Genomic DNA, 25,240 nt, shown 5'->3' with positions numbered 1-25,240 from the left:
TGTGTAAAACTAAATACTTCAGTCAGACACCATCTCATTTATTTTGTTGTGTGCACTGTCATGTAATGGTAGTATCAGTGCAACTTAAACAAAATAATTGTGCTTGCCAGCAAGTGTTCTCGACTGAGTAACTTTGAAGTGAAACCATTCAAGATTGGATTCCCATTCCATTTTTAGATTTTGCGAAGGCCAAGAAAATAAGTTTTCTACTGTCTCTTGGGGAAAAGTAGTGAATATTAGCATTCATACATCAGTAGATTGATTTGTTTAAAGTCAGTGAATCAGATTAATCATCACCTAAGACATACAAAGATGAAGAGTAGTTGAACCTTTGGAAGCCTATGTTCCAGAAACATTCAAACCCTTAATATGTCAACAACTTAATGCACTACCAAAAGAAATGAGAATTTTTCTTAATAAGTTACACTTTAGTAAAGTGCAGTGGTGAATGTGGAAAGGGTGCTGAAGGGTTAGAATGAGGCACCATATACCCTAACAGCTCTCTTAACTACTGTTAGAGAGATATCTGCCAACAGATGCACCAAAACCATTTTTATAGAAAGAATATTTGATGGTCACTCAATAGCTTTCAAATATGTTTTTGTAGTACAGCATTGTGACAGTAATCTGGCCTCTTGCTTAAAGTGGGAAATTGTGTTAAGTGAATATTTTAAGTATCTAGGGAAGAAAGAGCTATGTAAATACATGTAATCTTGTAGCATATGTAAAGTTTTCTTGGCCTTTATCCTATGAAGAGTGTTTGGTATGAGTTTGTTGAATGGAAGACCATGAAGTTTTTTTATTTGGCCTAATTTTAAAAGTCTGAAATACTTTGTTTTTAAAGTCTGATTCCGTGCTAATGTGCCAGTGTATGTAATGATTGATTTGGATATAAACTATATTTCAAATGAAATCTTAGTGTGTAATGAACTTTATAAGTTTAAAAGCCTTAAGCTATTAAAACTCTTCTTATTTTTAAGAGGTGTGATGTGAAATGCAGTGGAGATTTTTTTTTTTCCTAATCAAGCCCAAAGATGAACTACTAAGAGATTCCTCTGATCTTGAAGACTCACTTTGGTTTTTCCAGTTCTTATGATCTCTGATACAAATACATTTAAATATATGTTACTAGTGGAGTTTTGTTTATGTGAGTCATGACTAAATAATCCATGGGAGCACTTATATAAAAAAGGCATTACTTGTATATAATATCTTGACAACATGTTTTACCAACTTGAAAGGCAAGCCAGTTACACTGTATATCAATTTAAAAATGCCAGCTGTTAATGCCTTCTTTTATATATTTCCATGTTTGTTTCATGGTCATAAGCGGAGTGATCAAGTTTTATTTCTCTAGATGTAGCAGATGAATTAAAGCCCAAGTCAAATATTTGTATAGCCTAAAGGCAAGTTTATATAGTACCTCATATGTATAATATTATTTTGAAGCATGAAATTAAAAAATAAATCGTCCTCTTGCCCCAGAAAAGAGATTTATTTATTTATTTGAAAAGCAGAGGTACAGAGATAGAGGGAGACACAGATGGGCTCAATGGCTGGGACTGGACCAGGCCTAAGTCAGGAGCCAGAAACTCCATCCATGTCTCCCAAGTGAACTTGGGTCATCTGCTGCTGCTTTCCCAGAAACATTGGCAGGGAGCGGGAACAGGAGTGGAGAAGCCAGGACTGTGCCCATCCAGGATTCTGGTGTCCCAAGCAATGGCTTAACTTGCTGTTAAATGTCCTAGTGTTTATAATGCTTCTCCAAATGTATTCCTTTATATCATGTTTTATTGCTTAAATTATAATTTATTCATAAGTTAATTAAAGGTTTAAACTCTGTATTACATAAAATGCTTGTATGTATGCATTAAATTATAATGTATTAACATTTAATAGTCCTTTAAATATCATTTTCTCATTAATTTATTGTCATGTTATTTTCTGTAAGAAGTGTTTTACAAGTGTTTTCTGTAACAGACAGAATTTAAAAAATTATACCCACTTGGCTTAACATTCAGAATAATTAAAAAATTAAACAGGAAAATAATTTTAAAAATTCACATGATTTAATCTTTCAAAAAGTCAGATTCTGCATTCAATTATAATTTTTTTCAGAACACTTAAAGTAATAGCTTTTTAAATATATTTGACATTTTCTTCATGTTTTCATTTAATAAACATATATTAAGTGTTTACCATGTGCCATGATAAACTATAGTAGACCTGTATCTATTTGGGGGTAAAGGAAATAAACAAGTTAACAGTACTGGAGAAGAATCTCATATAAAGATAAATGTGATAAATATTATGGAGATAAAATTGAGTTAAATTTTTATATGTGATAGAGATGAGGGAAAGAGACTGATTTTTGCTGAGCCCCTTTGAATTGTCCATCCTTACTCATGTGGTAATAATATTTTAAGGAGCAAATTTGTTATATTTTTATTTCATTAGTCAACTGTTTAATTGAAGAGTTTTTAGACATTTAATCAATTATGTGCAATGCATGGGAATTTTAAAATTTGCATTTGACAGGCTTTGTAGCAAATGCCAAATAGAATGCATATCCTTTAGGGACTTAGCATCTGTCTCTTGTGTTAATCATGATAATCCCAGTGGTTAGAAAAATGTGTGACGTTGTGCTTAATAAAAATTGGTGGCTAATTGGCCCACTGTTCTCCAGCTTTACATTAAGTGGAATTTCATGTTATTCTTGGATGGATAGAAGTCTAAATGGATGTGAGCCTGGTATGCTGAATGAAGGCAGAGCAAGGCAGTCATGCGGCCAGCACCTATTCAGATATGGAGAGTGCATAGAAGATGGGGTCAGAGAAGAAACTCTCTCTGGACACCCCGAATAGTATTTTCCAAGAGAAAAATAAATAGTTTTAATGTTCATTAACTGCATAAAAACAGATAAAATTAACTATTAATTTTTACTCCATTAAATGCGAGATATCATATTTCCAATGGTGATAAATAGATTATTAGCAGAGTGTTTTAGACTTTTTTTTTACCCTAAGTCTTTGAAATATAGTGTGCTCTTCATACTTTTTGAACATCTCAGTTCTGACATGTGACATTCCGAGTGTTGAGTAGACACATGTGATTTTTCATCAATGTGAAGACGGAATTCTAACTTGAGTTGGGTAATCATCTCAGGGTTTTGTGAAGCAGAATGGTGTGATATGACTTAAATCGTTAGGACTGGTGTTTGTGTAAATAAGTCAGGCAATTGGGTCACTGTGAGAGACGGGACTAGTTTGGGTCAGAATGTTTGTGGAAGTGGTGGTGAAAGAGGCATCTAATGAAAGCATCTCTGAGGTGTGACATTTGACGTAGTAGTTGAGACATCTGAGATGCTTGCATTCTGTAGCTGAGTGCTAGGCTCAACCTTCATCTCTACTCTATTCCAGCTTCCTGTTAAAGCACACACCCTGAAACAGCAGGTAGTGGCTCAGGGAGTCCTGTCCCTGCCACCCACATGGGGGTACCTGGCTCCAGGGTTCGTCTAGACCACCAATTCTTTCTCCTTTCTAGATTTGTGGTCTTCAAATGGAGATGCGCACATGCCAAGGTGCATGCTGGACAATGAAGTGGGCACAGAAAGAAAATGAGAACATTGAATATATCAGTAAATATTGCAGCGATTCATTGGAAAACTGATCTGCCTTAACAGTTTTAAAGTTCAGAAGCCATGGCTCAAATTCTCTCAAGAGAGAAATAATCTCTAATACATTTCAACTTCCTTCTTTCTCCTAGAAAAGGCAAATCCTCATTCTTTCCATGTAAAGGACTCAGTGGAAAAAGGTAGCAATTTCTAAAATAGCATTGTGACTTTTCTGATGGAGATTAATATTTTGGAAAATTATGACAGAAAAAGAGCATGGAGGGGTGATTAAATTGTTATCCCTTCACACCCACTCACAAATAGAAATACAAAATGGAACCAATGTAAACTTGACTCCAGATGGTTTTGCACTGTTTAGAAAATTAGATATGAGTATAAAATGGTGAAATCAGGATTATTTAGGATATTTTCTCTCTAAAAGTAGATACTGTCCTACAGAAAATCATATTTGAACATCATTTTGCTTCTGCTGGCACTCAGTCATTATAGCTGCCACCTATTCAAGTTTGGGCATTCTTACCAAACGTTGTCAAATATTACTCATCATCAATACATGATATTTTACTTGCTTTGGCAGCACTTGCTTTTATGTTACACTGGCTATTAGGGTAGAGAGTGAGATAATTAAAAAAAATTGTCAAAAGCATAGTGTCAACTTTATTGATGTGAATTTTGTTAAATTCCAGAAAAAGGGTCATTAGGAATTTTAATAAATTGGGGAGAAAATTATACCACCCCTTCCTGAGAATTACCAAGCAAAAGTGTGAGTTAGCTCAGAGCATTATCAATAGATATTCTTATTTTTCAATGATATACGTACCCTGACATTCTAGTCCTGGTTGGGGCGCCGGATTCTGTCCCAGTTGCTCCTCTTCCAGTCCAGCTCTCTGCTGTGGCCCGGGATTGCAGTGGAGGATGGCCCAAGTCCTTGGGCCCTTCACCCGCATGGGAGAGCAGTAAGAAGCACATGGCTCCTGGCTTCAGATCAGCGCAGTGCGCTGGCTGCAGTGGCCATTGCGGCGTGAACCAATGTAAAAAAGGAAGACCTTTCTCTCTGTCTCTCTCTCTCACTGTCCACTCTGCCTGTCAAAAAAAAAAAAAAAAAAAGAGTAAAAAGAGTAGTATGCCCAGGACAGTAATTTTAGGATTTCTTAATGATTGTGCATGCTGTGTAGCCTTAATCACTTGGCAAAATTATGTGCAAAGATAAAATAAATTATTTTTATACAGATAAATCCCATTTTAAAGATGAATTACAGATTATTTAATCTACACTGTAACAAGCAGATAAAAGTTGATAATATAATAATTCTTATATTCACTCAACTAATCAAAAAGTCCTTTCCTCATGTGTCTATGTGGTATGTTATGATTATTGTTCATTTCTATTCTATAAACAGCATATAACAATATTTCATAAACTATTTTATCTTTAAAAATAAATTTTTATAATTTCAATTTGGTTTACAGAATCTTTGCAAGTTATTCCAAATGAATCCATCAATAATTTTGTTTTATCTGAACTATTAATTTTTTTTTGACAGGCAGAGTAGACAGTGAGAGAGACAAGGAGAAAGGTCTTCCTTTGCCGTTGGTTCACCCTCCAATGGCCGCCACGGCCGGCGCACCGCGCTGATCCGATGGCAGGAGCCAGGTGCTTCTCCTGGTCTCCCATGGGGTGCAGGGCCCAAGTACTTGGGCCATCCTCCACTGCACTCCCTGGCCACAGCAGAGAGCTGGCTGGACGAGGGCCAACCGGGACAGAATCTGGCGCCCCGACCTGGACTAGAACCCCGTGTGCCGGTGCCATAAGGCGGAGGATTAGCCAAGGAGCCGCGGCGCCGGCTTATCTGAACTACTAATTCTTTGCACTTTAAAATCCCACCAAATAATAGCACAATTTTCTGCTTGTTATCAGCTCTGAAGTCTGGTTAGGGCTGGGTTTATACAAGATGTCTTAGCTGCAATACATTACTATTAAAATATGAGATTAGCTTTCTTTGAAATTATCAAGACTCCTCAATTTCACCAGGTGAGCATGATGCCAGTATTTTTGTCCCCTATCCATAGCGCAGGTTTCCCAGTGGGAATGAACTTTTTCAAGGGAAAATGTTTATTAACGTTAACTGTTTTATATAATGCACATACTATAAAATTATAATAAAAATATAGTTCCTGAATCTTTAATGTGTTTCAAAATTATAAATGGTTTATTGAATATGTGATTATTTTATGTGTACATGTGTATGTTAGTTGACACTGAGTAAAAAATACCAACAGTGGCATGTTTTTATTGTATATAGTAGGATGACATCCCACATTGGAGTACCTGAGTTCAAATCCTGTTTCCTGCTAATATAAACCACAGTAAGCCTCAAATGATGCCTTAAGTGAATGGGTCTTTGCCACCCAAATGAGAGACTTGAATGGATTTATTGGCTCCCAGCTTTGGCCTGGCCAGCAGGCATTTGGGGAGTGAATCAGTGGTGGAAGTATTCTCTCTCTATCTCCACTCCCACCCCCTGTCTAAAGAGCAGCAACAACAATAAAATTAGATTATAAAGAGATAAATGTTAGAAATAACCTATTAACATACTAGGTTTGAAGAATTTCTTTTCTTTAATTAGCAGAATTTAGAATTTAGTTTTCTAAAATTTAGAGTATACTCTGTGGACCTGTGCTTGCTGTGTACTTGTCACACTGCTTATTATCAGGAAAACACATTTTCTTGGAATTTTTTTTTTCTTGTTGAATGCCTTCAGAGGTTATCCACAATTGATTTCAGAAGAAAACTTAGTCTGTTATCTCTCAGGATGCTCATGGATGAATGTTAAGACTTTTTACCCTGAGCTGTCTTTTAAGATCCAATGCTTATATTTTTCTTGCATCTCCTGGCTTCTAAGCACACCAAACTATAATTTCTTCTCAAGAATGGCATGAGACTTCACATTTCTACAACTTGTGTTATTCATCTTCTTCTCTGCCATGGAAGTCCTACTCAACGATGTAATTCTAGCGTAGTATCTTGCTTTTCATGAAGCCCACAGCTGGTGAACTTTGTTTTTGTGAAAGGTCACCTGGAAAGAGTTGACTTTCCCATCTCAGAGTCAGTGAGGTTCATGCCAGTCTTTCCCAACATACCATGTAATATTTAGAGACCAACATGTGCTATGACTTGTAGCTGGCATTCAGTAACTTTTTTACAAGCCTTGTTTAAGAAAGGCTTTAGGGACTGAATTTATAACATAAACTGTGATGCCCTTGAGGTAACCTGTGGAGTCATGTGCTTTCTGTTTTTTTTTTTTTTTTTTAACAGAATTGTGGACATAACACTTGGTATCAAATCATATATTAAATTAAAAATTAAAAAAATCACATGTAGGAAAGGATTGAGGAATAGCAGTAGCTCTGATACCACTTATCAAATAGTTATGCAGACTCATTTACTTTCCCTAATGTTCTATGATTTACCATACATTTTTCAGCAGGACTGACACCTTTGTAGTTTTTGAATCACTTCCATTTTTTCCAATGTGAAGATAATTGCAACATGTTTCAGCGATTGCTTTTTATGAGCTCTAGTATCTCTTGAAGGCATTTCAATATATTTTTATGAAATATGCAAATAACATACACTTTCTAAGTTAATATTATACAGAATTCAATAAAATTACAATTGACTTATGTGATTATAGTTGTATTACAACAGAATACAAGGAGCCCTTCTTCTTTTTTTGTTATTGATTTCTAGAAATGAAAATTTTAAATATTTTTGCATATTTTTCCTCAATACCACGTTTAGGCTTTTAACAAAAGATTCTCCAGCTACTACTAAATACTTTTCAGTGTTTATTTGTGATCCATCAATGAAAAATAGAAAAAAGTTTCCCACTTTTGTCAAGTTTATATTTCAGCAGAGGAACACACAGGAATAACATTATAAAAGTAAATCACATATGGAGCCGGCACTGTGGCACAGTGGGTTAAAGCCCTGGCCTGAAGCACCGGCATCCTATATGGATGCAGGTTCTAGTCCCAGCTGCTCCTCTTCTGATCCAGCTCTCTGCTGCAGCCTGGGAAAGCAGTAGAAGATGGCCCAAGTCATTGGGCCCCTGCACCCACGTGGGAGACCCAGAAGCTCCTGGCTCCTGGCTTCAGATCAGTGCAGCTCCATCCTTTGAGGCCATCTGGGGAATGAACCAGCAGATGGAAGACCTCTCTCTCTGTCTGTACCTCTCTCTGTAACTCTTTCAAATAAATAAAATAAATCTAAAAAATTAATAAACTAAAATTTATAAAAGTAAATCACATAATGTTAAAGAATCAAAAATTATATGTAAATAAAATTCAAAGCAGAATGTGAGGATCACCAGAGCAGAGCAGGTTGTTAGACAAGTGTTAGAAAAAGAAAGTTTGCAGTAAGGATCTAGGTGCTCAGGAAGGGCCCCACTGAAACATTAAATTTGAGCCAACTTTGAACATGGAATATTAGAGACTGTGGTGGTGGGTCCCGTATACATTTATCCATATATATATATATATATATACACATATATACATATATATAAAATGAATTTTTATTAATTTGAAAGGCAGAGACACATTGCCTGACTTCCAGGATAAATTTTCCCACATTTTCTGGTGTCAGTCTTTAATTTTCTAAAAACTTGACTGAATATGCTAATTTGATTTTATTTACCTTTCTAGACATCCTTACTCACCTGAAAGAAGTAATAGAACTCTGTTTTACCGCTTTCTTTTTTAAACCTTGTTGTTTTTATTTTTATTTTTTAGATTTTATTTTTTTATTTGAGAGGTAGAGTTACAGACAGTGAGAGAGAGACAGACATACACACACAGAGAGAGAGAATGTTTTCCATTCCTGGTCTCCTATGTGGGTGCGGGGGCCCAAGGACTTGAGCCATCCTCTACTGCTTTCCCAGGCCACGCCTCCAAACCTTGTTGTTTGTAATGTGTTAATAATATTCTTTCATTATTTTAAAATTTAAAAATACATAAGCCAAAGAAATTGAAGCAAGAAATAGCATTATTTTGTCTATTTATTCAGGATAAATAAAAAGTCATAAATAAGTAATGCACATATCTTTGAAAAGTCATTGTGAAAATAGATTATGTTTGTGAATGATCCACTAATGCTAAGTGCTGATAGAATATGTCTTATAAATTTAAAATAGCCTAGATATATAAAAATTGGTTAGGCCAACATACATTTTTCTTACCAGAAAATAAATGAAGCTGATTTTACATAATTCACATCATTTTATTGACTTTTTAAATGTACTGTGCTGTTCTTAAAATGTATTTGATATTGAAAAAGAAATATTTTTAAAAAGCTTGAGACACTAGACAATAAAGTCATGAAATGCAGAGTGTGGGGAAATACATGCTTACCATTATAAAATTCCTAAATAGCTATCTGATATTACATAGTAGATTTTCAGTTTGTGTGTGTTAATCACAATTATTTTTCAGATACCAAAATTACTGTTGAATACACTGTGAGTAAGGGCTCAATGTGGTTAATGCAGTCATATTTCTGTTTTTTTATTTTTATTTTTTTTAATTTTATCTTTGACAGGCAGAGTGGACAGTGAAAGAGAGAGACAGAGAGAAAGGTCTTACTTTTGCCATTGATTCACCCTCCAATGGCCGCCGCGGCCGGCGCATCGCGCTGATCCGAAGCCAGGAGCCAGGAGCTTCTCCTGGTCTCCCATGCGGGTGCAGGGCCCAAGCACTTGGGCCATCCTCCACTGCACTCCCGGGCCACAGCAGAGAGCTGGCCTGGAAGAGGGGCAACCGGGACAGAATCTGGTGCCCTGACCGAGACTAGAACCCGGTGTGCCGGCGCCGCAAGGCGGAGGATTAGCCTATTGAGCAAACGACACCGGCCCATATTTCTGTTTTACTTTGTTTGGCATTAGGTAGAGAGGTGTTCAGAATGTTAATGCACAAATAATGTTCTGTGAAGCCTTCTGACTCCCTCTACTAGTTTATAATATGATCTCTGGAGTCAGAGCATGTGAGTTTGAACTTTAGATGCATTTCATAGAATTTGAAGTCTTGAGTATATTTGCTCAAATTCTTTAAGTGTCATTTTCTAACTTAAAAAGGAATATAATAGTATATAACTCAATATGGTAAATAATAAAAAATGATGACTATTTTTATTATCACTTAACCAAAACTGTGGACGGCTTGGTTCTAATTGCATAGAATTATCACTACTGACAAGATTTACTCATGCTCTTCATCTTCTGCATTCTGCTGAGAATATAGCTTAATGCCTTAAGAATACTGGATTTTGACATCTTGGATCTTTCCTGATATGCAAAGTTGAAAACCATAGTGTATGTTCTGCTGACTTCCCTAAGAGTAATGTTTGACTCTTCTATGGGAAAAAGAAAAAAGTGTTTTTCTAAAAGGATTAATTGGAAATCAGTCCCTTATCTAAGGCCCCATTGGATGTCTGGTTTAGATTAAATATGAATACTGCACAAGTTGTTGGGAATTTAGAGGGATCAGGCTTTTGATGCAGCAGTTGAGATACCATGTAGGACACCTGCATACCATATCGGAGTGCCTGATTTGAGTCCCAACACTGTCTCCAGTTCTAGCTTCCTGCTAATACACAGTCTGGGAGGTGGCCGGTGATAGCTCAAGTGATTTTGTCCCTGTCACCCACATGAGATACCTGAATTAAGTTCCAGGTTCCTGGCTTCAGCCTGTACCAGCCCTGGATGTTGTAGTTATTTGTGTAATCATCTAGTGGATGAGTTATATCTCTGTATCTGTCTCTGTCTCTTTGTGTTTCAAATAAATACAAATAAATTAATTAGACATTTAAAAAGGAAGTTACTTGTGAGGACTTGAATACAATTGAATGTTTTCTTGTTTAGTTTTCATTTCTAATGAGATGAAAATTTCACTTTGTGATTGTTTCCTGTATTATCACCAATATTTTCAGGGGATTTCCTGAAATTTGTAATTGTGTACCCAGACATGAGGAGAAAATCAGAGGAATGGAGGTGATGAGGAGAGGAAAGGAACATACTTTTATTCACAATATAACATCAATGAGAATTATATGTTTAGTAGAAATAACTGGAATCAGGCATGCACAAAAGATGTTTATATGACACCATGTCATCACTTACTTGAAACAAACTAATTCCTTTAGAACCTTCATTATAATAAAAACTTTAATCAGTAGATTTTGGATATTCTCCTGGAACTGTTTTCTCTCCTTATTAGCAAATGCATTAAGTGATAACACAGAGTAGCTAAGCAGAAAATTACATCTAATGGATTTCTGTCATGAAATTAGGACATATGTATGGATAATGAGTTTATCCAAATTTAGTTTTGGCCATAATTCAAAAGACCAGACTTAACAGTTGCCAAATTGCCACCTGTGCCCTATATACCACAGGTGTTCAGGCATTCTGAGCAGCTTTTCTTCCTAGAGATTTCTTGGCCAGGCACAGAATCAATACTCACTTCTGCACCAAATATTGACATTCACCGTGACTTTGAACACTTTTTAATCTTCTTTTTGTGAAATAAATAAATAAATAAAAGTAGTAACATATGAAACTATAAGCTCTGTATCAGGATCAGGTGGAGTTGGTATTATCAGAGACCTAAGATAACCAAAATCCAGAGGTTAAGTGGCAGTTCTGTTTTCACCAGGGACTAAAGCCAATTCTTTGTCTCTGTTCCTCCAATCTCAGTTCCTGGCATCCATTATCAAAGTTACATTACATCAACTATTAAACTGCAGGGCTCACCATCATATCTTCACTGTAGGGAGAAGGAAGAAGGGCAAAAAGAGACCTCTTTCTTTACTTATCCCTTACAAAGGGCTTTCCCTTAAGCCACAATGAAATGCAGTACATCTGTTTAAATTCCATTATTTAATATAATCTGCAAGAAGCCTGAAAATGTAATTTATAGCTAGTTGCATTTCTGATATCATCAAAATAAAGTTACTTTAAGTAAGAAAGGTTATTTTATGCACCCACGAGTTTCTGCCATATAAACATTAATGTCTAAACTATACAAATTATCTAAAGATGTTTAAGTAAATAGGTATACCTAGTAGCTTAAGTATAGCCATGACTTAGTGAAGGGAAATTTTACATGCTGCAATAATGGTTAAAGTTTATTCTGTAGATTTTCCACTTTTAAAAGCTGTATGCTGTTTCACTCTGTATTTATACCACATTTATTTATTTTTTCCAAAAATATTTATTTATTTTTTTGAAAGACAGAATTACAGAGAGGCAGAAGCAGAAGCAGATGCAGAGACAAAAGGAGGTAGAGGTCTTCCATCTAATCTGAAGCCAGGAGCCAAGTCTTCTTCCAGGTCTCCACGTAGGTGCAGGGGCCCAAGGACTTGGGCCATTCAGTGCTTTCCCAGGCACATTAGCAGGGAGCTGGATCAGAAGTGGAACCCCTGGTATTCTAGCCTGGCACCCATAGGGAATGCCAGCAATGCAGGCAGCAGATTTACCCACTACTCACAGCGCCGGGGCCCAACACATTTCCTTATCCACTCATCTGTCCATGAGCACTCAGGTTGCTTTCACACATTGGTTATTATGAACAATGCAAATCTGAAAGTGAGAATTTAGATAGTTTCATTGATATATTTAACATAGTTGAAAGTGGCTAAAATGAATATATATTTAATGTCCTTATCACACAAATAATTGTTAGTTGGTGGATTGATTAATATGATAATTAACTTGAATCATTCTACTATGTATAAATATGTCAAAGCATCACATTGCACTCCGTAATCATATACAGTTCTTATTTGTCAGTAAAATAAATGAATAAAAATATTTTAAAAGTATAGTTTGCCGAAGAACACAATGGTGGGAGCTGGTGGTTAAAAGGCAACTTCCAGAAATTCTGGTTCTATGAGGTTGACTGAGACTCTGAAATTTCTTTGAAAGTCTGAACCATGTTTTACTTAATAATGAATCCTCACTTATGTTGCTGTGGAAAGTCTTTTTGATATTTATTCTTTTGTTATTTCTCAACAATGCCAACTCCAGAATTTCTATATGAGCTTAAGTGTGGCAGTTTCTTAAAGTTGTACAGAGTTGCATAGAGTATTGGTATCTTCAAAAGGATCTTTTACATCCATTGAGGATCTGCATCTAGGTCAGTTGACCAAATTGGGCAGGTTCAAGTTGTGGGGTAGGGAATGAAGCCCATTTCCCTATCATTTAGTGCTGCTAGTCTTTGTGAACCTACTTTTCTTCGAATTCCTGACGTTGCATCTCATGGGAAATCAGCAATTCCACAAACTCTTCAATTTATGACTTACTTTTGTCCCGATTTTTTGTCTTTTCCAAGTTCTTGATTATAGTGTAGTCAGAGTTCATCAGATAAATGATAACACATGAAGGAACATATGGACTAATTCAATCAAATGCATTAATGGCAAGTTTAACCAATATCATTTTGAGCACCTATGAAATGCCTATATACTTTTTAAAGGATCTATACTAATCCTCAATACAATCCCCCAAAAGTAGATATTTTATAATCCCCATTTTATAAATGAGAAAATAGTTTTTGAGTAAAATATTTAAAATTACAGTTGGTAACAGACAAAGATAAATTCATACCTTGATATGACAAAGCCATGCATTCTTGATTTATTGTATTTGCATGACGGAAGAAAAGAATGTTGCAAAAAAGGAAATGGATCACTTATACATGGCAAGGAACAAGATAGAAAAGTCGATCTGTTTGTGAATTGCTTCTCTAAGAACATCCTTATTTCAGTCTTAAATCCTTTAAAAAACAATATTATTTTCTCTAATTTAGCTGGTGTGTCGGAGTTCATGTTTGTTCCCATTTATCTGTCATCTAGTCACTATTCAAGCCACAATTTTCAGTCACAGATGAAAGCAGTCCTCATTCCTCCTCAAACTCTTTCAACCAGTAATCAAACTCTTTCTCAGGTCTGATCCTACTCTGTTCCTTAATTCTGCATCTAGTGGCTTCTTAGTCTGAGTGAATCATTAAAACATACAAAGAAAATACACGTTAACCAGAATCACACCTAGATACAAAATTACATTAAAGTGATAGTTGAGATAGAAACTCTTTAAATCTCTCATTTGTCTCACAGAAATACAACATGTAGGTACTTATATCATTGTTGGTGTTCATGAGTGATAAGCAGTAGTCATTGTTAATTTATCTTCTGCTGTTGCAGTTATTCTTTTGCTGGACTCCTAATGGGAGAGGTCAAAACCACCATGATCCCTGTTGTAACTCATGCCTTCATGTATCTCTGACTGAACTCTTGGTTCCTAGTCCGGCAGTATAGCAGTGATTATTAATTCTTTTCTTGTCATTAACCCAGTTTTGTAAATTGTAGACATTATTCAACTCCATGCCTTCACTTAATCATTAGAATACTAAAACTACCAGATTTGAGTGTTCTGAATACATAGAAGTACAATTCTTAAAATTTACCTGGCATATTGCTACCTGTAATGTGAGTGTTATCTCTAGACCAAATGTGTAATTTTTAATAGTGTATTGCCTCTGAAAACAATATTTAAAAAATGAAGGGCAAGTTCCCTTAAAGGGAACAATTGGGTGTGATAATGGTATTGAACAGAATCACATCCAAGTTAAAAAACTTAACTGTAATGTATTTATGGGCCTTTTAAAAAAATCCTGGCCTTTGTTGAGAGTTTTATGTGCATTTCAGGCATTTTCCAGAAGTTATGGAGTGACCTCTCTCCTTCCTTCTCATTTGAGAGTCTCAGTTCCGAAACAAACCACCAGTTCTGACATGTCCATCCTTTCTCTCTTTGAAGATGGACAGGCATTCATGTAAATGAAATCTCTCCAGCTAGCTCTCACATGCTCAAACTTGTGAGAGTTTTCAGTGGATGTACTACTCCACCCATTTTACTCAATGTGTTACTTAACACACATATATACACACACACACACACACACACACACACATACATATGTAAAAGGCCAGAGGTTTACCAGGCTATTAAAATTTAGAAAAAATACATGAGGAGTATGTTTTAAAATCTTAGAATGCAAACCAGCACATGAAAACTACAGAATTGAAGCACAGTTTATAAAGAAAAGCCACTGAAGAACTTTTATATTAGAATTGGATTTTAGAAGCATGAACAGGCTTTTAATAAGTGAGCTTCAGACTTTCCCTAAGAATGCACATGGAAAAATATAAACTGTGGGAAGGTGTAAATATGTGGGAATGTGTAAACATTTTTGTGCCAATGTAAATAAATTAGTCATAAGAAAAATATATCTAAGGGTTTATTTCTGCACTCTGGGACTGGAAGCATAAGTCTTTTAAAAGATAGGTTAGAATGATTAATTTAGTGTAGGTGAGAGTTGTCATTGGAAATCTTTGTGTAGGAGATCATGAATCAGATGTGTTTTAGGAAATGTAATCTGTCGTTGATTGTCATTAAATTTCAGAAGATAGTGGGATAAAAGATGGTATATAAACTGTGTAGCTAAAAATATAAGGCAACAGTAATGAGACAGAGAACATTGGCTTTTTATTCTTCGTATGTCTATAGTATTTGAACTTTTATAAAATATTGTGTTCACATATTACTTGTGCAATTCCAAAGTTAAGCAAGGCTAAATTAAAGTAAAGCAAACAAAAATGAAGTATTTTGCAATAATTTCAGTGACTTCCAATGCAGTACTGGCCTAAAATGCATAAAATTAAGTTATAAATATAATAGGAGATTTCAGTAACTTTAATTGTAAAGTCATGAATATAAAGGTGAAAGACAAGGTAGGTTATAAGACTGGCTTAGAAAATCAAAGACAGCTATGAAAACTCCATGCATTACATAGCTATCCTTCAAAATGATGTTTGATAGATTTTACATTGGCCTGCCTCATTTCCTCTCAGGACTGGTGATTAAGGATGTATAGCCATATATGTGATTCATCTTGTAGAAAAGTGGCTTTGTTCATGGGGTGTTTTATTTTACATACTATCTGGGGCTTCTTCTGCTAAGCAACTAAATTAATGCATTGTTAAGTTATCTTTTGTTTAAACTACTTTAAAATTCTTTGGAATGAAAGTAGTTGTAAGTTAATAAATATCTACAAATTAGCAGACATTATTATGCAAGAGATAAGCTTATTCGAAACGCAGCCTTAGGTAGAGCCCTAGATTCTGATAAAGTGCTGCTGAATGAGTCACACACTGATGTTCACCTTGACAAGATCACTAATGATTCTAATGTTTGTGATCTAAAGTCTATGCTTTCAAAAAAGTCTTGTTTAGGAATGGGTATTTATTTAGCAATTAACCCAGCTGGGATGTCTGTGTCCCATAGTGGAGTACCTGGCTTTTTTTTCCATCTCCAGTTCTTGAGTCCAGCTTTCTACTGACGCAGACCCGGAGAGGCAGAAATGATAACTCAGTTGGATTCCTGCCATCCACATAGGAGACTTGAATTGTGTTCCTGGCTCCCAGCTTTGGCATGGCCCAACCTCAGTCGTTATTGGCATTTGAGACATGAACCAGTGGTAGTGAATGGCAGATCTCTCTCTCTGCTTTTCAAATTAGTGAATCAATAATTTAAGAATAAGTCTTTCCTCTAACAAACAAGGATCACTTTAGTTGTGTAAATCCTCAAGTCAAGAATATTTTTTATCTTTAGCAAAATGTTAATATTCAATTGTAAAGCAAATTGAGAATCTAGTTGGAGATTGCCATCTGCTTAATTTATGCTCAATCCATCATTGAAGTCTCACTATAGCTACAACTGTGTGGTGGGAATTAGTGGAATGAGATGACTTACAGATTGCAATAGACTACCTTCCAAATTTTGTTAAGGATGAAATTATTGAATTTCATAACTTTTATTATTTTAACAGCGAGAAATTTTGAAAGTTGTTATGCACCCTCAGTAATCAAGTGGCAAGTTTATGAGTTCTAACTGATATGATGAAGTGTCAGTCAGAGGGCATAGAACACGAGTGAGTGGCTGAAAGAGAATGATCTCAAAAATATTTATGCCACCATACTGGAATCTAGTTGCAAATGTGGAAATTGTTCTTGAGATGTGTTATATTTACACAGCTGCTCAGTCGCTCTATTGGGAAATATGAATTAAAGGATCATTAAGATGTAAATATTGCCATTAAGTTGATTATTAAAAGAGGGGGGTGCCATTTTTAAGAATTTTATTTATTTATTTTTTATTTTAAAAAGCAGAGAAATGGGAAAGAGGGGAAATTTCCATTTGCTGATTCAGTCCTCAAATATCTGTAATAGGTGGATCTGGGCCAGGCAGAAGCCAAGGGCCCAAAACTCAATCTGTGTTTCCCATGTGGATGGATAGGATCCAGTTACTTGAGCCATCATCACCTATTGCCTCCCAGAGTACACATTAGAGGAAGCGGGGCAGGGAAGTGGAGTCAGGACATGAACTCAGAAACTCCAAAACAGGATGTGGGTGTCCCAAGCAGCATATTAACTGCTATGCCAAACTCTCACCTCAGAAAGATGATTTTTAAAAATAAGTGTGGACACAATGCTGCAGAATTCCCAAGTTTAAAAGGATCAAAAATAGCAAGCAATTTATGTGGAAAACAGAGAAAGGAAACTTTTTTTATAGTGAAACTAAGTTTGAAGTAAAAACATTATTGATGTAGCCATCATTGCTGTATATATTCATCTTTATTTTCCTTATTTAACTAAATAAACTTACGGAAATAACATGAACTACGGAATAGTCAAATAAAGTGTAAAGTAAATAATGCAATTTATTTTTTAAAATCATGGGACTCAGAATGTGGAGAAAAAATGTTTTCCTTAATACTAAACACTAAATGTAATGTTAAATGTAATGTTACTAGCTATTGCACTTCCTGATATAAGAAATGCCATATGAAACCATTATCATCATTAACTGTTATAAAACTAATTGCATATCTCATTATTTTCTGTGAGGAGCTCATTGATTAGTAATCAATGTCTTGATCAGCCCTTGTCCTGACTGTCGAGGAACAACTTACTATTTTATTTCTTTTAGTATTTTTTGTTCTAATTAATACCATTGTTGAACTCTTAAATTAACACACAATTACTCTTAGGCGTTTAAAATTAACTGAAGTGATCCCTGTTAAATGTAAGAGTGAGAATAAGAGAGGGAGGAGATGTACAGTTTGGCACATGCTCAATCGGACTTAACCCTAATGGTAGAGCTAGAAATGTGCCAGGGGATTCCAATTCAGTCCCATCAAGGTGGCATGTACCAATGCCATCTTACTTGTTAAAGTGATCAGTTTAAGTTAATAATTGATCAAAAGGTTGGATTAAGTGTCAAAGGGATTACGTAAATAAGAGCATTGTCTGCAAATAATAATTGATAGAATTAAAAAGGAGAGAATGATCCTACATGGTAAGTGGGATACACAGCAGACTCATTTAATGGCAAATGCCCTAAACAGTACTCTGGCCTCAGAATCAGCCCTTAAGGCATTCAGATCTGACTGAAGAGCCCATGAGAGTATTCTAGGCATTGAAAGCCAAGACACTCTGCCAAAAAAAAAAAAAAAAAAAAAAAAAAAAAAAAAATGACCTAAATGAAAGATCTCTGTGAGTGAGATCCCAGTGGAAAGAACAGGGCCATCAAAGAAGGAGATACCTTTCTCTGAAGGGAGGAGAGAACTTCCACTTTGACTATAACCTTGTCTAAATAAGATCGGAGTTGGTGAACTCAAGAGGCTTCTATAGCCTTGGCAGCTCATGACAAGAGCTTCGGGTGATTACTGCCCTCATAAATAAGAGTGTCAATTGTTAAATCAACAACAGGAGTCACTGTGCACTTACTCCCCATGTAGAATCTCTGTCCTTAATGTGTTGTACTAGGCGAATTAATGGTAAAACTACTACTCAAATAGTACTCTATACTTTGTGTGTCTGTGTGGGTGCAGAGTGTTGAAATCTTTACTTAGTAAATGCTAAGTAGATCTTCTGTATATAATGCTAATTGAAAATGAATCTTGGCTCACTTGGCTAATTTTCTGCCTGCAGCACTGGAACCTTGGGTTCTAGTCCTGGTTGGGGCTCTGGGTACTAGTCCCAGTTGCTCTTTTTCCAATCCAGCTCTCTGCTGTGGCCCGGGAGGGCAGCGGAGGATGGCCCAAGTGCTTGGGTCCCTGCACCCGCATCGGAGACCAGGAGGAAGCACCTGGCTCCTGGCTTTGGATTGGTACATCACCAGCCATAGTGGCCATTAGGGGAGTGAACCAACAGAAGGAAGACCTTTCTCTCTGTCTCTCTCTCACTGTCTATAACTCTCTCTCTGTCTCTCTCTCTCACTGCCCAACTCTGCCTGTCAAAAAAAATTTAAAACAATGAATCTTGATGAAGAATGGGATGGGAGTGGGAGTGAGAGATGGGATGGTTGTTGGTGGGAGGGAGGTTATGGGGGAAAATCGCCACTATAATCCAAAAGTTGTGCTTTGGAAATTTATATTTATATTTATGTAGATATATAAATGTATACACATTTTACTTATATTTATTTAATATGAATATAAACTTATTTATATAAATATAAATAACAGTTTACAAAAAAGAAAATGAATCTTGATGAAAAAATGGGATGGGAGAGGGAGTGGGATATGGGATGGTTGTGTGTGGGAGGGCGGTTATGGGGGGAAAGCCACAATAATTCAAAAGTTGTACTTTGGATATTTATATTTATTAAATAAATTTGAAAAAAATTTGAAGAAAATAAAATTTCAGTGAAAATTCTAGTATTCATAGGACTTAATATATCTCATGGTTTATATGATATAGTGTTAGTTTTGTTAATACTGATATGAATTGAATTGGTTCATGATATCAATATGTAATGTAAATGCATAAATCTGAGTATATTTAGACTCTTTCTGCTGTTGATATTTGCCTTTTACTTCCTCCTATTCCTATTCTCCTTCTTCTATTATCATTATCATTTTACATGAATTTTAGAAAATGGAACATAAACAACTTGTTTTACAGAGGAAAATAGTTTTAATTTTTCTGTTGGCTATTTTAAAGTTAAAATCTGAGTATTTAAAATTTCAGTTGGCTATTTTAAGATTAAAAGCTGAGTGAAACATCCTTTACTTGTTAACCTGGGATCAAAGAGTAGATATTTATGACAGTTACTCTAAGATAGTAATAAAGTTATCATCATAGCTATAAGCTCTTAGATAGTAATCATGCTGAAGAAAAAAAATATATATGGAACTTCATATACATGTTCAAGTGTGTGTGTGTGTGTGTGTGTGTGTGTCTGTGTGTGTGTGTAGCTACAAAAGGCCCAAAGAAAAGAGAATATTTAGGAAGTTAAATATGAATTTTTCAAAAATTAAGATAATGAAACATACTACATACACAGGTTTTTGAAAAACATTGATTTACTAAATCACAGTGAATATGAGGAAAATAAGAAATAAATGCAGAATTTTTAAATAGATCTTGGAAACGAGATTAAGAAATGAGCTTAGAACCAATAATAAAACAGCCACTGTTATTTTAGTCACATAAGTGTCTGCCAAGATTCTTTTTATCATTAAAATGTATAATAAAATAATAATAACCATTACTGTTCATTAAATGCAGGTTTCATGTGGAAAAATTTGTATGTGTTAATCATCATAATTTTGTAAAGTATGGGATTTTGTCTTTCCTTTACGTCAAGAGCCTAGGCAAAGAGAGGTCAAGGAACTTACCACCTACAACTCAGGAAATTGCAGTCAAGCATCGAACCATGATTTCTCAGATTTCTAAATATAAAATATGGTGTTCTCATTTTCTTCAAATATACTACCTTAAGACATAACTCTAAAATTCTCAACACAGTAAAAAATAATTCAGATAAATTCATGAGAGCAACCTCTTAATGGGCCAATAAGGGAAAATTACAGTGCAACATTACAGAGGAAAACATGATTTTTAATAGTAGACTCCCCTTTTTCTTTCTATATCACAAAGAGAAAGTTGCCAGCATAAGCTATTGTTATATTTAGCAAAGTAAATTTATTTTTTCTTTATGAAGAGAGATTGTTTTTATTTTCTTTCTCCTTCTTTCTGGCCATCCATCAGTGCTTCTGTTTTCTTTCCCTCCTTCCTTCCTTCCTCCCACCCCTCCCTTCCTCCATTTTCCTTTCTTTCTTTTTTAATTTTTGAGATAGTATATATTTATTTTACATTATAATCAAATGCTTAATGCTCCATTAAATTAGAGTTCAACTAGTAGAATGTGAAAAGTTAATAGTTCAACAGGAATATAAGCAAGGGCCTTAAATAATAAATGAAAAAAGTCCATTTCATTATATACAGTACATTTACTGTCCATCATGGAAACAGACGAAAAACATAATGAGGTATCACCTACTCCAGTTAAAATGACTATTATTCAAAAATCAAAAAATAACAAATGCTGGTGAGAATGTAGAGAAAAAGGTACCCTAAGAAAATGCTGGTAGGCATGTAAACTGGTACAACTATTATGGAAGACAGTATGGAGATTCCTCAGAAAATTGATAATCGATCTGCCATATGACCCAGCTATCTCACTCCAGGAATAGATCTAAAGGAAATTAAAGTAGTATATTAATTTTTACAATGACAGACTTTCAATTTACTTTCTAATCACAAGCTTAACCCTACACTACGTAGAGTTCAGCAAGTAGTAAGTATAAAATCCACCATTCCTCAAGCGTTTTTCTTTTGTAAGATGTATTTATAACGTTTGAATAATATTCTTTTTTGGATGTTAATATTTCCTTGTATATTTGTAATAAATTTCTACACAGTACTTATATCATCCTTTAACTTAAAAATAACTGTTGGGACCAGCAGATAGAAGATCTCTCTCTCTCTCCTCTCTTTAACTCTGCCTTTCAAACAAATAAGGTAAATCTTTAAAAAAAATCTGATCTCAGAAAAATATTTAGTGAAAATGTTATGGCTTTTTAAGAATAAATTCCATTGTTCCTTCTGTTGTCTGTTGTCTATCATAACTTCACAGACACTCATTTTGTAGCTTACTCTCTTGTTCATCCACAGAAGTGAAGGCTGTTTGTTTTCCTTAAACTTGCTTCCTTTCTATTATTTTGTCTAACACTTGCCTTGGATTTTAAGATAATTATTCCTGACTTTTTCCTGTGATTTCTCAAATCACATATTAGGTATTTTCTTTTGTCATATAGATCTTCTATAAAGCAGCTTTAGATCACCATTCTGAATTATTTTATTGGTTTCATCAATATTCATTCATTGGACAATGTGTTACTTCTGTAACCTGATGCAGTGTCGGTGACATGTTCATAGTCTACTTTAAAATTCTTCCTTTCATTTGAATCATGGATCATCTTGATAAAGGGCTAAACTGTACAGATCTTCTAATTCTGAAAAAAATATGTTCTAATTAGTTTATCCCGTTTGCCAACCATTGATCCAAATACAAGGGTACCCAAATGTTGGGAAATCCAGCTTCATCAATAAGGTAACCAGAGCGGATGTGGATGTTCAGCCCTATGCATTTACAACAGTCTCTATTTGTTGGGCACATGGATTATAAGTATCTACATTGGAAGGTTGTAGATACTCCAGGGATTTTGAATCACCCTTTGGAGGATCGGAACACCATTGAGATGAAGGCCATCACAGCCTTGGCTCACCTCCGTGCTGCGGTTCTGTATGTGATGGATTTGTCTGAGCAGTGTGGACATGGTTTGAAGGAGCAAGTAGAACTCTTCCAGAATATAAGACCTCTCTTTATCAACAAGCCTCTTGTAGTTGTTGCCAACAAATGTGATGTGAAGAGAATAGCTGAACTTTCTGAAGATGATCTGAAAATATTTGTAGATTTCCTAGCTGAAGGATTCCCTGTGATAGAGACCAGCACTCTGACTGAGGAAGGTGTCATTAAAGTTGAAACAGAGGCTTGTGATAGGCTTTTGGCTCATCGAGTTGAAACCAAAGTGAAAGGAGTATGAGGTGTTGAACAGATTACATTTAGCTGCACCAAACAAGAGAGATGATAAAGAGAGGCCCCCTTTTATCCCAGAAGGAGTGGTGGCACGCAAGAGGAGAATGGAAATTGTGGAGCCCAAGAAGAAAAGGGAATGAGATCTTGAGCTGGAAATGGGAGATGATTATATTTTGGATCTTCAAAAGTACTGGGATTTAATGAACTCATCTGAAAAATACGGTAAGATACCAGAGATCTGGGAAGGCCATAATATAGCCGATTACATTGATCCTGCCATCATGAAGAAATTGGAAGAATTAGAGATAGAAGAGCTAAGAACAGCTGCTGGGGAGTATGACAGTGATTCTGAAAGTGAAGACGAGGAAATGGTAGAAATCCAACAGCTGGCAAAACAAATTAGAGAAAAAAATAAATTGAAAATCCTTCAATCCAAAGAAAAAAAATACACAGGGAACCAGGACGCCTCGAGTGGCTAAGAAGGTTCAGAAGACAGATTTGAAGAATGAGATGCTAGTCTTGGTGTTGACATGGATAATAAAACAATGACCACTACGCAGTCCAAACAAGAAGATCTCGGAGTGTCACTAGGAAAAGAAAGCAGGAAGAATCTGTTCCACCATCTTCTATAGTCCGGAGTCGGAGTTGCTCTCGAACTCCACGTGATGTTTCTGGTCTTCGGGATGTCAAGATGGTGAAGAAGGCCAAGACTATGATGAAGAATGCTCAGAAGAAGATGGGTCGCCTGGGGAAGAAAGGGGAGTCAGATCGACATGTGTTTGATTTGAAGTCCAAGCACTTACTCTCTGGATAGAGGAAAGCTGGTAAAAAGGACAGGAGATAGATTTCACTTGACATGGTTTGGTTAGACTATTTGTTGCTGTTTATTTCCTGGTTGGGTATGGAGTGGGTTCATAAAATTGGAGTCATCTATAAACAAACACAAATAATTGAAGCATTCTTTGCTAAACATTGTGGTGAAACCCTACATAAGTGCTGGAAATTTTTATCTGCAAAGTGCAAACATTTGGAATAGACAGTCTTTCTGCTTTAAATGGAGGATTGGTTGCTTCAGATTTGCAGAACTAGAAAAATTTGGTATGACTTTGATATTTTGATGGAGAAAAACCTTGTTTTTTTCTAAAAGGAAACTTTGATTTATCACATGGGAATATTCTTTTTTATGAAAAAATCATCTCTGTTTATGGATATGGACAGAGGGCTACCTGCTCTACAGACTTGGAGAGCAAGCACGTTTATGATTGAGTCAGAACCCTACTGCATAAAATACTCCTTTAAATTATTTTCCAAACTTCTTGTACAATGTATTATTGTAATCTCTCTTCCAACTATTTTATCCAAAGTAAATCTCCAGGAGCAATAAAAAAATAAAATGTAGAGATCTTCTAATTCTGAAAAAAAATATGTTCTAGCTAAGTTTTGAAAATTTTGGGGTCATGCAAAGTGTTACCATGAGCACATTCCTGATTTATACTACTTGTAGTATTTTTAATTAAGACAGGTATTACGTATTTAAATTCACTAATTTGAATATGCCTTAGGAGGTATAAAATGTATCTTGGCCAATAGTCTGGAGGTAAGCTAGCTTTATCTATGACATTGCAAATTTTTTTTTTAAATTATGATTTTAATTTAATAAATATTTACTAAACCTTATGCTAAGCTCAAATACTAGTATGAAACTAAGAATATAATGAAAAACAACAAGCAGTCTGTATATGTAAGGAACATGTGATTTAATGAAGAGGACAGGCACATAAACAGGCAATTATGCCATAGCAAGACAAATGCTAAGACCCAAGGGACCTGTGGGAACACATATAGCAGAATTGCACAGTAATCCCAATGGGTGCAGGTAAGGCTTCCTAGAGGAAGTTAAAGTGTAAGTTGGTGAAGACGGTAGATAAAATTGTGGGAGGGTGAAAAAAAGGTCAAGACATACAAGGGCATGTATAGTCACTTTAATTACTTCATAGCTTTTTTTAATGGTAAAATGATGAGATGTAATAGTTTAAAAATAAGTGATGCTGAGAATATGACTGTGAGCAATAGTTATTTTTATTTTTAATTCATTCTACATGCATAGATATGTCATTTGTAAATTACATTTTTGTTTCTTAATATTACAAATTTAGCCCCTCTTTTCACATTGTCTGTTAGAAAGAATAAAACTATACGTTATTAACTCTGCTAAAACCTACTTTTTTCTCTTTCCTACTTATATTCTCTATGTAAGTATAAATTATTTTCAGTTGATTAAAGAAAACATTTTGATGAAAATGTAATTAGGATTCCTATGCATTCTAATTTGTAGTTGTATTCTGTCTTTGGGAATTATGCACACAGAATTTTAAAAGTATTTGCACCAAAATAAAATTATCATTTAATAGCCTTTTCCTACCAGCTGTTTTTTACTATCATATATGAATAATAATGATATCATATACTCCCCCAAATGGAAAACAAGTGGTGACTCACAAACCACTTCTTTTATTCTATCTTGTTTCAATAAAGAACACATTTA

The 25,240-nt window shown here is 35.2% G+C and overlaps 1 protein-coding gene and 1 pseudogene across 3 annotated transcripts in view; both read left to right on the top strand.

Moving 5' to 3' along the window:
- The window catches only part of HCN1 (hyperpolarization activated cyclic nucleotide gated potassium channel 1), a 423,356-nt gene that overhangs the window by 195,809 nt on the left and 202,307 nt on the right, over positions 1-25,240 (top strand).
- Positions 66-23,539, top strand: LOC103349655 (GTP-binding protein 4 pseudogene; annotated as a pseudogene).

Source organism: Oryctolagus cuniculus, chromosome 14 (assembly GCF_051225735.1).
Source record: "Oryctolagus cuniculus isolate XC-2025 breed Fujian yellow rabbit chromosome 14, ASM5122573v1, whole genome shotgun sequence".
NCBI classification, from domain to species: Eukaryota; Metazoa; Chordata; class Mammalia; order Lagomorpha; family Leporidae; genus Oryctolagus; species Oryctolagus cuniculus.
The sequence above is the reverse complement of the archived record's forward strand: the minus strand, read 5'-3'. Positions and strand labels throughout refer to the sequence as shown.